The sequence below is a fragment of the Hipposideros armiger genome, unplaced genomic scaffold (genome assembly GCF_001890085.2).
Source record: "Hipposideros armiger isolate ML-2016 unplaced genomic scaffold, ASM189008v1 scaffold_1645, whole genome shotgun sequence".
NCBI classification, from domain to species: domain Eukaryota; kingdom Metazoa; phylum Chordata; class Mammalia; order Chiroptera; family Hipposideridae; genus Hipposideros; species Hipposideros armiger.
This window is the reverse complement of record NW_017732995.1, coordinates 33081-45305: the sequence shown is the minus strand read 5'-3', so window position 1 is coordinate 45305 and position 12225 is coordinate 33081.

Genomic DNA, 12225 nt, shown 5'->3' with positions numbered 1-12225 from the left:
CTCTCCTCCTCTACCTCTTCCTTCCTTCTTTTGTTTATCCATTTCAGAAATACGTGTTGAGCTCCTGCTGTGTGCTAGGCACTGTACAGGCTCTGGAATGTACTCATAAGTGGAAAAGACCAATCTTCTGTGAAGCATATAAACTAATGAGGGGAGACATACTTCCACCAAATGATCATTACCGTAGAGGTTAAATGGCAACCGTGACATGTGCTACAAGGCAACACATTATGCAAAAAGGATATATAATGGGAGGATTTGACCTAGACAAAAGAGATCTGGGCGAGAAGATTTTATAGGCTTTTTTCTGCCACATGGCACAAAGTAGGTACTTTTCATTATTCAATTGAGAGCCAACTATGTGCTAGTGCTGGAGAAATAAAATACAAAATATGAAGACTCTACTCTCTGTAGTAGTTAATGATCCAACTTAGGGAGGCAGGGGCTGAGTTGGGAGCTCTCTTAGGGAGGTGAGAGTGACATTTGAGCTGCGGTTTGAAAGCCCAACAGCAGATAAACTCATGCCCTCTCTCTTTATTCTTTGTGAACCTGACAGACGATTGATAATTATATTGATTTTTCCAATGAACCAGCTTTCAGCGTTTTTTCTCTATTGTTTCCTTTTTTTCAACATCATTGATCCATGTGGTATTTTAGAAATTATTTCCTTTCTTCTGCTTTCATATGCTCTTCTTTTCCTACTTTCCTAAAACAAATTAGAGTATTGGTTTTAGATTGTTCCTCTTTTTTAATGTATGCATTTAGTGTTATAAATTTCCTTCTAAGCACTGGTTTTGCTATATCCCACAAAGTTTGATGTTTTATTTTTATTATCTGTTTGATAATTCCTACATCTATATGTCATATCTGAGTCTATTTCTGATGACTGCTGTGTCTCTTCACATAGTTTTTCGTGCCTGTTGCATGCTTTGTGATTTTTTTTTTCAAAGCTAGACACGTTGTCATCAGCAATTGGAATTGAGGTAAATAGACCTTGGATGTCAGGATTTATATTAATCCGGTTAGGTGCTGGACTGTGTTTAATATTTGTTATAGCTGTAGTTACCAGAGCCTTCAAATTCCTATAGTTTCTTTGCATCAACTCTCTTGACTTTGGTCCCCCTTTGTAATTCATCTTTGAGAGTCTGTCTCTTTCAGCTGTAATCCACCGTTATTTTACTAGAGCGCTACTGGTGTGGTGATAAGGTGTGGGGGAGGAGAAGTGTTCTATACTCTCCAGTTTAGCCTCAGTCTGTGAGCCTGTGTCTCAGGACCAAGACCTCACAAGTGTTTCTCCAGTTGTTTAACTCCCACCTTTAATGATCATTCCCTTCTCTCTCTCCCAATCTTTTTCTTTTCTTTTTTTTTAACCCCTAATACCTGCTGTCTGTATTTTTCCCCTTTGTTGAAACTGAAAGGTTAGACAGTGCTAGAGGTGGGAGGAATCTTCTTCCCCAAGCTCCAGTAATGCTCTGGCAAGGTCCTTTCCCCAAGAGCAGGCTTTGTCATGGAGAAGGCTCTGGACACAGTTCACAATGATTCTTCTTCCCGGATCTCCAACCTCCAGCAGCCCAGGGAAACATGCTTAGATCTTCATGTGAGAACCTGGTGGATTTCCTGGAATATAAGTCCATGGAAGTATGGGAGCCCCCAAAATTGTGGCCCTATGGTTTCTCACTGTCATGCTGGTCCACATTCAGCCTCCCACAATTCATCAAAATCACCATTTAAGTGTTTCTGCTGGTTTATGGTGCCAGCAGCCTCTGCTCCAGTTAAGTGGATCTTGGCTCTACATCTCTCGAGCTGCCTGCCCCTCCAAACTCCAGGGTGGCAGTTTGCCCTGAAACTTCAGCTTTCTGGTGAGTCTGGCAAAAGTCTTGATCTTCAGTTTGTCCAGTTTTTCTTGTTGTACATGTGTAAGCTAGACTGTTAAGTCTCTTCAACCTATTTTTAACTTTCAGTTTACATTATCCATCTTCTTCAAATCTCCAGCATCAGGAACCCAGGTCATTTTTATAGTTTTATGGTCTTTTAAAAATAAATTGTACCAGGAAAACCTCCACTTGAAAGGCAAGAGCAGTGATATGACATCAAACTTAACAAATTCAAGAACTATACCTTTAAAAAAAATCATAATTGACAAAAAGCACAGGGCATGTAAATTAAATTTTGTGACAATGATGAGCCTATGAGAAGACTTCTAATCATGACAGTAACTATTAATAGGCGCTACCCACATGCAGAATTCAAAAAAATAGGTACAGTATAAAATAACTAAAAGAAATAAATATAAAACAAATATAATATTCTTTGTAATTTTACATCATTTATTGTCATAACTGATAAAAACAATAATATAATTAGTGTGCCTCTATAATGTCATTTAAGGAAAGCAAAAATTCATGGACTTTTCTGATAAATTATAATGAATGGGAAAACTATTATATTTAATATGGTAACTTTTTTCCAGGAAAATTATCATCCTCAGTCACTTAAGCTGCTCTATGCTTAAAAGCTCTGGGGCACAGTTTCTTTATCTGAATTTCAAAGTGGCTGATGAGCTCTAAGATCTATACACAGGGCTAGCCAGTTAAAAATAACCAATGCTCTCCAGTAATTCAGGTATTTTCTAATACAAAGAATCATTTATAAAAACCACTTAATCTGTGATGTTGACCGATTTACAGGTTGCTTGATGTGATTGGAGGGCTTTTTTTTTATTATGAAAATCTGTTAATTTATTCATCCTAATCCTACTCAAGGAAGTTTTATGGCCATTTTGCTTAATATTTTCATCTTGTGATCCACTGAGAACATATATTCTACTCTTATAAGATGGACCAAGAAAATAAGCTTTACTTACTTGAGACCAAATACCTGCTTTTAGAACTAGCTTTCTATCAGGACTCTGGAAATACTTGTCACTTATTATCTCTAGTCCTGACAGTTTATTAGCATAACTTATTTTAATGTTATGGGTGGCCTCACAGAAAATTTCCATAATGTTATTTGTTACAAAGTGACTCAGAAAACAATAATCAAGTGAGCACTCAGGATAAAGTTATATTTTCAGGCCAGCAATGCTCTTTAAAAAATGAATTTTATTTTACTGGCAGGTACTGAAAGTGGTAGAAACTATTGGGCTTTGGAGTTGGGAAGATCTTAGCAAACCTTATAAAAAGCACACTTTTCTGACTGCTCCCTCTCTTCCCGGAAGATTTAAACTTATTGACATTTTTATTATTGACCTATTTCATATATATGCCTTTGCCCCCACTTTTTTCTTCTCTCTCTTTTTTTTCTTTTTGTCTTGTGTACAGTGTTGACTTCTCTTTAAATCACCCAGAACATTTTTATTATCTATTTTGATCTGGATGTATGTAGTATGCCTGTGGTAAATTTATCATACTGCTTATCATACGATTGGTATGAAAAAAAGTACACTTAAATTATTATGACACACATTATTATTAATGTAACAATCAAGATAATGTTATAAAGAAAACGCTTTTTTAAATAGTAAAAAATAATTTTGGAGATATGTAAATGTGATAAAACTTCAAAAAAACCTTATGTTTTAGTTTTTTCATGCTGAACTGGAAGTTGGTCTCCAACATATCTTCATGGACATTTTAAAATGAATAATAGCATGACCACAGTTCTAAATGAGCTTGTGAAATAGTTATTTAAACCTTCTTGTTATTAAAGCAGGAAAAGGGACTGATTAACAATGTTAACACAATATCTGTGACATATTGCTATCACAGTTTGAAAACATTCTGAAAAGTATAGTATATCTTACAAAGGTTGGCATCTGTACATGTCTAAGTAGAGCACTTACTTACAAAAAACTGAATTTTTTTGTTGTGGTGATTCATGTGTCTAATTCCTGATCAGAGAGCAGAGAGGTGCCTGGATGCACCCTTACGCAACTCTTACGTCAGGCAGATGAGCACAAGTGTCAGCAGAGCACAGGATTGTCATGATTCCCTCAGAAGAAGTGTTTGATTACCCTCCAAATATAAGAGCTGCTTGTATTGAACCTTTATGTGTGATTTACATATTTTCAGGTATACAGCATGATATGTCATTCTAAAGAAGATTCTATATGGTATGATTAAAGAAAAAGCCATTTTTATTTTTTAAACTTCTCATTTCCCACTATAGTCACCAAACATGTGCTGTTGTTTAAAGTCACTCTTGAAGCTTTGTAAATAACAGGAAGGGCCTCTACTTGCCCATGGCATTTAGATCTTAGAAAATCTGCCTTGAGCAGCATAGATTCTTATAGATTCTATGCAACAAATAATCCAGCGAGGCCATCTGTGTAGCAAAGGGCATTGATTTGGTCAAGCAGTTAAGATAGATATCAACACCCATCCCCCAAACTCCCTTCCCATACATTATACTATATATAGATATTATATGAAATTATATGGAACTTTTACCTTCGTTATCCTAGACAATTTTCATGTGTCAAGTTCTCTAAGTATTCAACATATGTACAATTATACATAAACAAATACAGACATCAAAGCAAGACAGGTCATGTGAAGAAATTCAATAGGTTTATCTTATATTAATCATGAACTTAAATCAGAGCCTTTAAAAGCAACAATAAGAGAGATGACTGACATTTACTGATTGCCTAGTCTGTACATGTTGCTTTACATTTATACCATATCGTTACAACAACCCTTAGAAGCAAATAATGTTTTCTTTATTCTATGGGGAACTTTAGCTCAGTCTAAGAGAGGTGCAAAGTGATAGATATGGTAAATGCAGATGGTGGGCTTTATTTCCTTGTCTTCACGACCAGAAAATTTGTGCATGATACGGCCACATAGCCAGCCACACAGATTTAGTCCACAAGTGATGCATTTTAGCAAATATGGGTTTTTAAGTGTGTACTTGCCTTTTTTTGTTATGTATGATGTTTGTGATCTTTTCCTCTAATAGTTTTGATTCTTTAAGAAACTTAAACAATTTTTCAATGTGACAACAACAGAACCTTATTTTAATTGGATACGTTACCCATGAGAGCTCTCTTCTCCCATGAAATACTTCACTTGTATATTTCACCCAAGGAGCCAGGCAAGTCAATAAATAATTCTCTTTCAAGTCATTCTTCTCACCTAATTTAAATTCCTCCTCTAAATAGTGCTGGGAAAACATTTTGTTTTTCTCAAGATTCAAATTGTTTCTAACTTTCAAGGTTTGGTTCTTCTTACTGTTGGGCATGGTATTTTGAATTGGAACTATTTTAGAGACCAAAATAAGTGTTCTAAATAAAATCCAGTTTCTTTGAAGTGGCTACAATCCATCTATTGTATTTAATTAACTTTCCAAATATTTTTATACCTTATCGGTCCTTTGTATTTTCAGTTAACTAAATTTAGGCAACTCTACTTTGTATATTTCATTTTTATTTCAATAGACACAATTTATTTAATCTAGAATAATTTTTTTTTAGTTTCAGTTGTACAAAACAATGTAATTCTAGTAATAAGTTTTAAACTTACTTTTATCTTTTTCCATAAGTGATTTTTCCCCCCAATCTGAGCAACTATCAAAAGAAATCTTGAAATATATTTATGGAAGTTAGACGCTATTATACCTATATTCAAGAATGATATTTCAGGGCCGGCTGAGTGGCATGATGGTTAAGAGCTGGCTTGGGATGCCAGAGGGCCCCGGTTCAGATCCCACATATAAGGGTCAGTGACACTACCCTCTACAGCTAAGATGCTGAACAGCAGCTCAACCTGGAGCTGGGCTGCCGTGAGTCGCCAGCAATGGTATAGGCTGCAGCCCCTGCTGCCGTGGGTTGCATGGGCTACCGTTTGTAGCCAGCAGCCAATGGGGGCAGCCAGCAGCCGCAGTGAGTGGACATCCAGAAGCCAGCGACTGATCTGCCTCACTGGGAAGAGTGCAATGATGGTGCCAACTTGGGCCAGTGAAGCAATGTCCTCCACAACTAGACTGAAGAACAAAAGGACAGCAACTTATCTGTTCCCCTTCCCCAATTCCCCAGCGCTGTTCCCATACCCCCAATTCCCCAATAAAATAAAATAATAAAAATCTTAAAAAAAAAAAGAATACTATGAAAGAGTATATGCCACCAAATTCAGTAACCTAGAAGAAATGGACANTGTCCTCCACAACTAGACTGAAGAACAAAAGGACAGCAACTTATCTGTTCCCCTTCCCCCAATTCCCCAATAAAAATCTTTAAAAAAAAAAAAGAAGAATGATATTTTAAGGAAATGACCTAGAAGCCATTATATAAACAGAATTGTAGAAATCTAGCAAAGGCTATGCCTTCTTTGGGAGCTATAAGAATCTTGTCCTCTTTAATATTCTAATATTAGTGTCAAGTAGATATTTTTTAAATGTATTAACACTTTCAGATCACCAGAAATTTTTTAATGTTGATCTGATATATGTTATTATTTTCATAATAAAGTTACATGCAAGTTGAAGTCTGTATTATATTGTATCATGATATTTAATGCAAATACAAAGATTTGGAAATCTTTTCTCAGGAGACAATGAGGAAACTAAATTTTCTGCTAGGACACACAGGCTAATGACAAACAGAAACAATCTAAACATTTAAATAATTACTACGGCCTGTGTTGTATTAGTTGCTGTTAATCAGAAATCTGTACATACAACGATATGCCTTTCTTTAGTAATAGCAAGTAGGTTTTATTTTTGTTTTTTTAAAAAGCTACTGAGTCGATTTTTTATCTACAGTAGCTGCATGTATTTCTCTATGTTAGAGTCACTGTATTGAATAGGTCTGTGCAAATATAATTGAAAAACTACACTAAAATATATTGTCTCTGCCATTTTTATTTTATGCCATATTCTCCCTCTGATCAACACATGAGAATAAATAATTTCTAAAATAAAAATATTTTTCTGTATAGTTAGTTTTTTTTCAATTGGGGAGTATAAATATGATATGATTATATTTTCTTCAATAATTCCCTCCCTAACTCTTCTGTGTCAGATCCTCCTTTGCAATTCCTTAACACATCAAGCATAGATTCTGCACCAATTTAGTTGTTAAACTAAGTTGTGAAATCTTGGTCTCATGTCTCTTCCGCTAGCCTAGGGGTCGGCAAACTGTGGCTTGCAAGCCATACTCGGCTCTTTGGGTACATTTCGTCTCAAAAATTTGCTGACTCCGGAAGAGCCAATCCTGTACCTCACAACAAATTAAAAATTGTTCAAGAGCCATAAATATAATTTTACATAATCACCATTATGTGAATAATATCCTATAAAAATGTTATAAATGAAACTATGACAGTTTTATTTTCATTTTCAATTTTACTTCAGAGCCTGGGGCTTGCGAGCTGCATTTTGCTGACCCTTGACGGCTCTTTTGTCTCAAAAGTTTGCCAACCCCTGCCCTAGCCAAAGAAACCATACCTAGGGCTTTTGGTTTAAAGGTTTCCTCCCTCCCCACACTCCCTCTCCCAGACTCTGCCATGTGGGCAGGGGACAGGATGGAGAGGTGGTGGCCATCTGAGCCAGTCTACCTAAAGCTGGAGTGCAGTTGAGAGGTGACCCTCCCCTTGGTCAGCTATTTGATGTCCTCTGAGGTGATGGTTTCCAAATTTATCCAATTCTCTCACATGCATTAATAAAAACAACACTTCTATTCTTGAAAATCTTTAATTATTGTCATATATGAGAGTGAGTTGGCTATCATTTGCAAAAAATAAACCACTGAGAGCAGGCTATGGCTCGAAACTTCAATGAAAGCCGTATTGTGCTCCAGAGAAAGCAAGCTTAATAGCATCTAGTGCAGTGTGTTGCTGAGCTTTTTAAAAAGAAATTTAAGCAATATGGCTGGAATTCTTGACAGAGCATATTGAACATAAGGTCATTCTACAATAACAGTGTATAGAACAGATAGAACACCAGTAAATGCCATTAAGACTGTGGATTCTCTTGTTGTGATGTTAATTCATGTATTTAATGACTACAATATCATGGTTGAGAAACTTCAATTAAAAGGAAAATCCAAAGGAACAATGTTAGGTGACATTTGCAGTGGTTCATAAGATTATAAAAGAGAGCCTGATAAACATATTTGCATGTTGCTTATTGTTTTTCTTAACAAAATAGCAACTTATGCCTTCAAATAGCTTTATACAATAACAAAGAATACCACTAAATTAAATGATAAATGGTGAACGTTTAGCTGAAGAGTCTTGCAGGAACAGAGCTCACAATATGATTAGGCAACACTACCTTCTGGGATGTCATTAAAAAAAGTCATTGAATTGCTATATAATTTGACCTCTGTAACTCCTTTGACAAAAATCACACTTATAGGCATTTCTAAAACAGTTCTTTTTGCAAAGAGAAAGTCTACTGTTGCTATGTGAGAAATTGCAGGGAAAGGCTATGGGGTGGCCTTGAATGTGAGAGGCACTACAGTAGCTGTGCATTTGATTTGTGATTTGACTGGTATGGTGGTCACAGGATGCTTACAAGAGTTCCAGGCCCTTATAAGAGTAATGCTGAGAATGCAATTTAAATGGAATGATGAGGAAATCAGAGCAATATAGAGGGAAAGATGGGGGAAAGGGTTTGCTGGAGTCAGCTTGGTTCATAAGATAACCTTGAGTAGAAAAGCCATTGATTAGGATAATAGGACAAAAAGATAGAAAGAGAGCCTGGGGCCTTCTGTCTCTGCAGACCTGTTATATCACTCTGGACTGCTTAATATTGGAGTTTTTTTATCTGAGAAACTATTTTATAAGCCATTGTTTTGGGGCTTTTCTGTAGTATACAACACAACCTAATAGAAACCAATACACACAAATTTTAATTTAGAACTTCAGATCATGACAATGGGAACGTAAGATTATACCAGACAGTCAGCTTCTGTCCTCGTTAAATATTTTATATCATGAGAAACATATACAACTTAATAAATAATATAGCAATAGAACGTGAATGTGTTATAACAAGGGACTTTTCTTAGAATTCTGAGTACATAGAGCAGGATGAGTAAAGGTCTCCCGGAACAAAGCGTGATGGGTTTGTGCATTACTGCATTTAAAAACCTAGAAAATATGGCCTTCATGCTTAATGCTGATATTCTCATATGAAGATGAAGACAAAGTCCACGATCAACCACAAGTGAGAAAAGAAGTTTGATTTTCTATCCCCAGTGATGAGTTTGTGTCGATCCGTCCATCTTCATCCCACCCTCTCTTTCCAGAGTCTTCTTTTATGTGTAGTTTATATTTGGAATTACACACCATCATGGGTCAGAGCATGGATCGCCGTCCTGAGAAGTTGGTCATGTAGAAACACGCTCTAAACAAAACCACAAAGCTACAGTTTTACAGACCAGAGCACTTGTGACATGCCTTCCTGCTGGGGGCTCTTTTAAGGTACTCTGCAGTTAATTTTCCTGAGCAAATATGGACAAATGTGCTTTTTGCATAGAAGACTCCTTCGTGGCCCAAGTGTATTATTTAGCTTAGAACCAGGACTTATTCAAAAAAGTGTTTCAAGGAAGAATAAATATGCTTCTGGAAAAATCCCCTTAAGAAAGAATGCTGCTAGGGAAGAAAAAAATGATATTCAGAGGTCTTTTCAGAACAAAGTACTATATTCCTGAAGTTATTTTAAGGACAATTTAGTTTGAACTATTGAGATGATCTAGCCCTGTTTCTATTATTAAAAAAATGTGTGATGATGTAACAGCACCCCTTCTTAATGAGCCATCTGATGCTTTAGTTTGTACATATATCTCATCATTTTATTATTGACCTATAATTATAGAATTCATAGAGAAAAAATCCTTCTGTATTGGAAACATTGGGGGGAATTAAAGGGGAACAATTAGTCTGAGAAAATAGCCGCTCTTACTTCAGAGCAGCACAAAACAGCTGAAGCCCTACCTGAGTAGTAAGTGAAGTCACCATTAACTGAGATACAGAGACAGAGGGTGTAGTTATTTTTCCTGCTTACAGTTTTAATTTTCCATTTGAACAGAGTGAAGACAATCTGGAGGCAAATTTTACTTCGGTATAAAAGATAGAATTACAGGTTCCTAAAATCAATGGCTGTCAATCAAATCCTAGACATTGGATGAGCTGATGAATAATTTAAGTCTGATTTGTTAACTGTGCAGAAGTGAAGTTAGCCATGCAGGAAGACACATTGTCAATTGCCAGCAATGTATTATGTTTTTGAAAACCACAGGCAGCAATTTACAGAAAAGATTAGGCCAGTTACTGTACATGTGTGACATTTTCTTGATTTAAGATGTCAATCTGGAAAGCTGTTAACTGACAACTGGAGTTTGGAATGAGGCTGTAAAGTTTAGTGAAGAACTGCTTTTACCTGAGGATGTCTGCATTTCTGCCTGGGAGACCTCTGAATGCACACCTCCTGCTGGGACTAAATGTCTGTATGCAAATGACCGTGGGCAAAGAAGGGTGATGCATTAGCAACCATTAAGCACCTTGGCATTGCTCAGCGCTCTAATGTACTTGTCCCTGAGAAAGTATGGTGATGGGCCTTTATTTCTTAGAGCTGATATTATCTCAAAGAAAACACTATGAATGCATTTTAATATTTACTCCTAAACCACCCCGGCGGATGCAATTACTTTAATCCTGCACCAGAATTCTTATTCTTTAGCTTGTTTTCAAAAGAAGATGATTTGAGCAAAGCAGCAAATCCCCTTTGGATACCACAGTAATAATTGCTGCAGACAAGATCCACTGTGAAGGATACCATTAATGGGCAAAACTTTAAGGAGAAAAAGGTTATCTGCATAGCCTCAAAATATTGACCCCCAAATATTTACTAATTGCTGTGTTGGTGTTAACTTATAGTCACAAATTCTTTGGTGTTGCCCTTCCCTTCAAGAGGTGAAATTTCATTTTCCTTCTTTTCAGTATGGACTGGACTTAGTGAAATGCTTCCAAAGAAGAGCATGGAAAGGGGAAAATGGGAACTTTGCTGTGGAGAACCTTGTCAGCTAGCATGTAACAAAACGACCCAGATTAGCATCACCCAAAATAAGACATGCTCGTTGCCATTGACAAAATAAAGAGTCAACCAACCAAATGGGAGAAGATATTTGTAAACGACGCCTCCAATAAGGGGCTAATATCCAAAATACATAAAGAACTCATACAACTCAACAACAACAAGACAAACAATCCAAATAAAAAATTGGGCAGAGGACCTGAATAGACATTTTTCCAAAGAGGATATACAGATGGCCAATAAACACATGAAAAGATGCTCAACATCACTAATCATCAGAGAAATGCAAATAAAAACCACAATGAGATATCACCTTACACTGGTTAGAATGGCTATCATCAACAAGACAAATAATAAATATTGGAGAGGCTGTGGAGAAAAAGGAACCCTCAAGCACTGCTGGTGGGAATGCAGATTGGTGCAGCCGCTATGGAAGGCAGTGTGGAGGTTCCTCAAAAAATTAAGAATAGAATTACCATATGACCCAGCAATCCCTCTCCTGGGTATTTACCCAAAATATCTGAAAACATTTATCCATAAAGATATATGTGCTCCGATGTTCATTGCAGCTTTATTTATGGTGGCTGAAACATGGAATCAACCAAAGCGTCCTTCGATAGATGATTGGATGAAGAAGATGTGGTATATATACACAGTGGAATATTACTCTGCCGTAAGAAAAGATGAAACAGAGCTATTTGTGACAACATGGATGAATTTTGAGATCATTATACAAGCGAAATAAGTCAGACAGAAAAAGTCAAGAACCATATGATTTCACAGATATGTGAGATATAAAACTGAAAGCAATAAAGGAACAAGATAAACAAATAAAGAAAAAAACTCATAGTCATAGACAATAGTTTAGTGGTTACCAATAGTTTAGTTCAGTTTAGGGTAAGATGGTAGATGAGAGTGAATGGAGTCAAATACGCATATATGGTAATGGAAGGAGAACTGGCTCTGGGTGGTGAACACACAATGTGATATTTAGATGATGTATTAACAGAATTTTACACTTGAAACCTATGTAACTTTATTAACCATTTCACCCCAATAAACTCAAATTAAAAAAAAAAGAATAAGCCATGTTGGTATTATATTGCCACTGATATGATGTGATGAGTAAGGCACTTTTGCTTCTGTGATAGCTTCCCCAAAACTCATAATCCTCATCTGATTATGAAG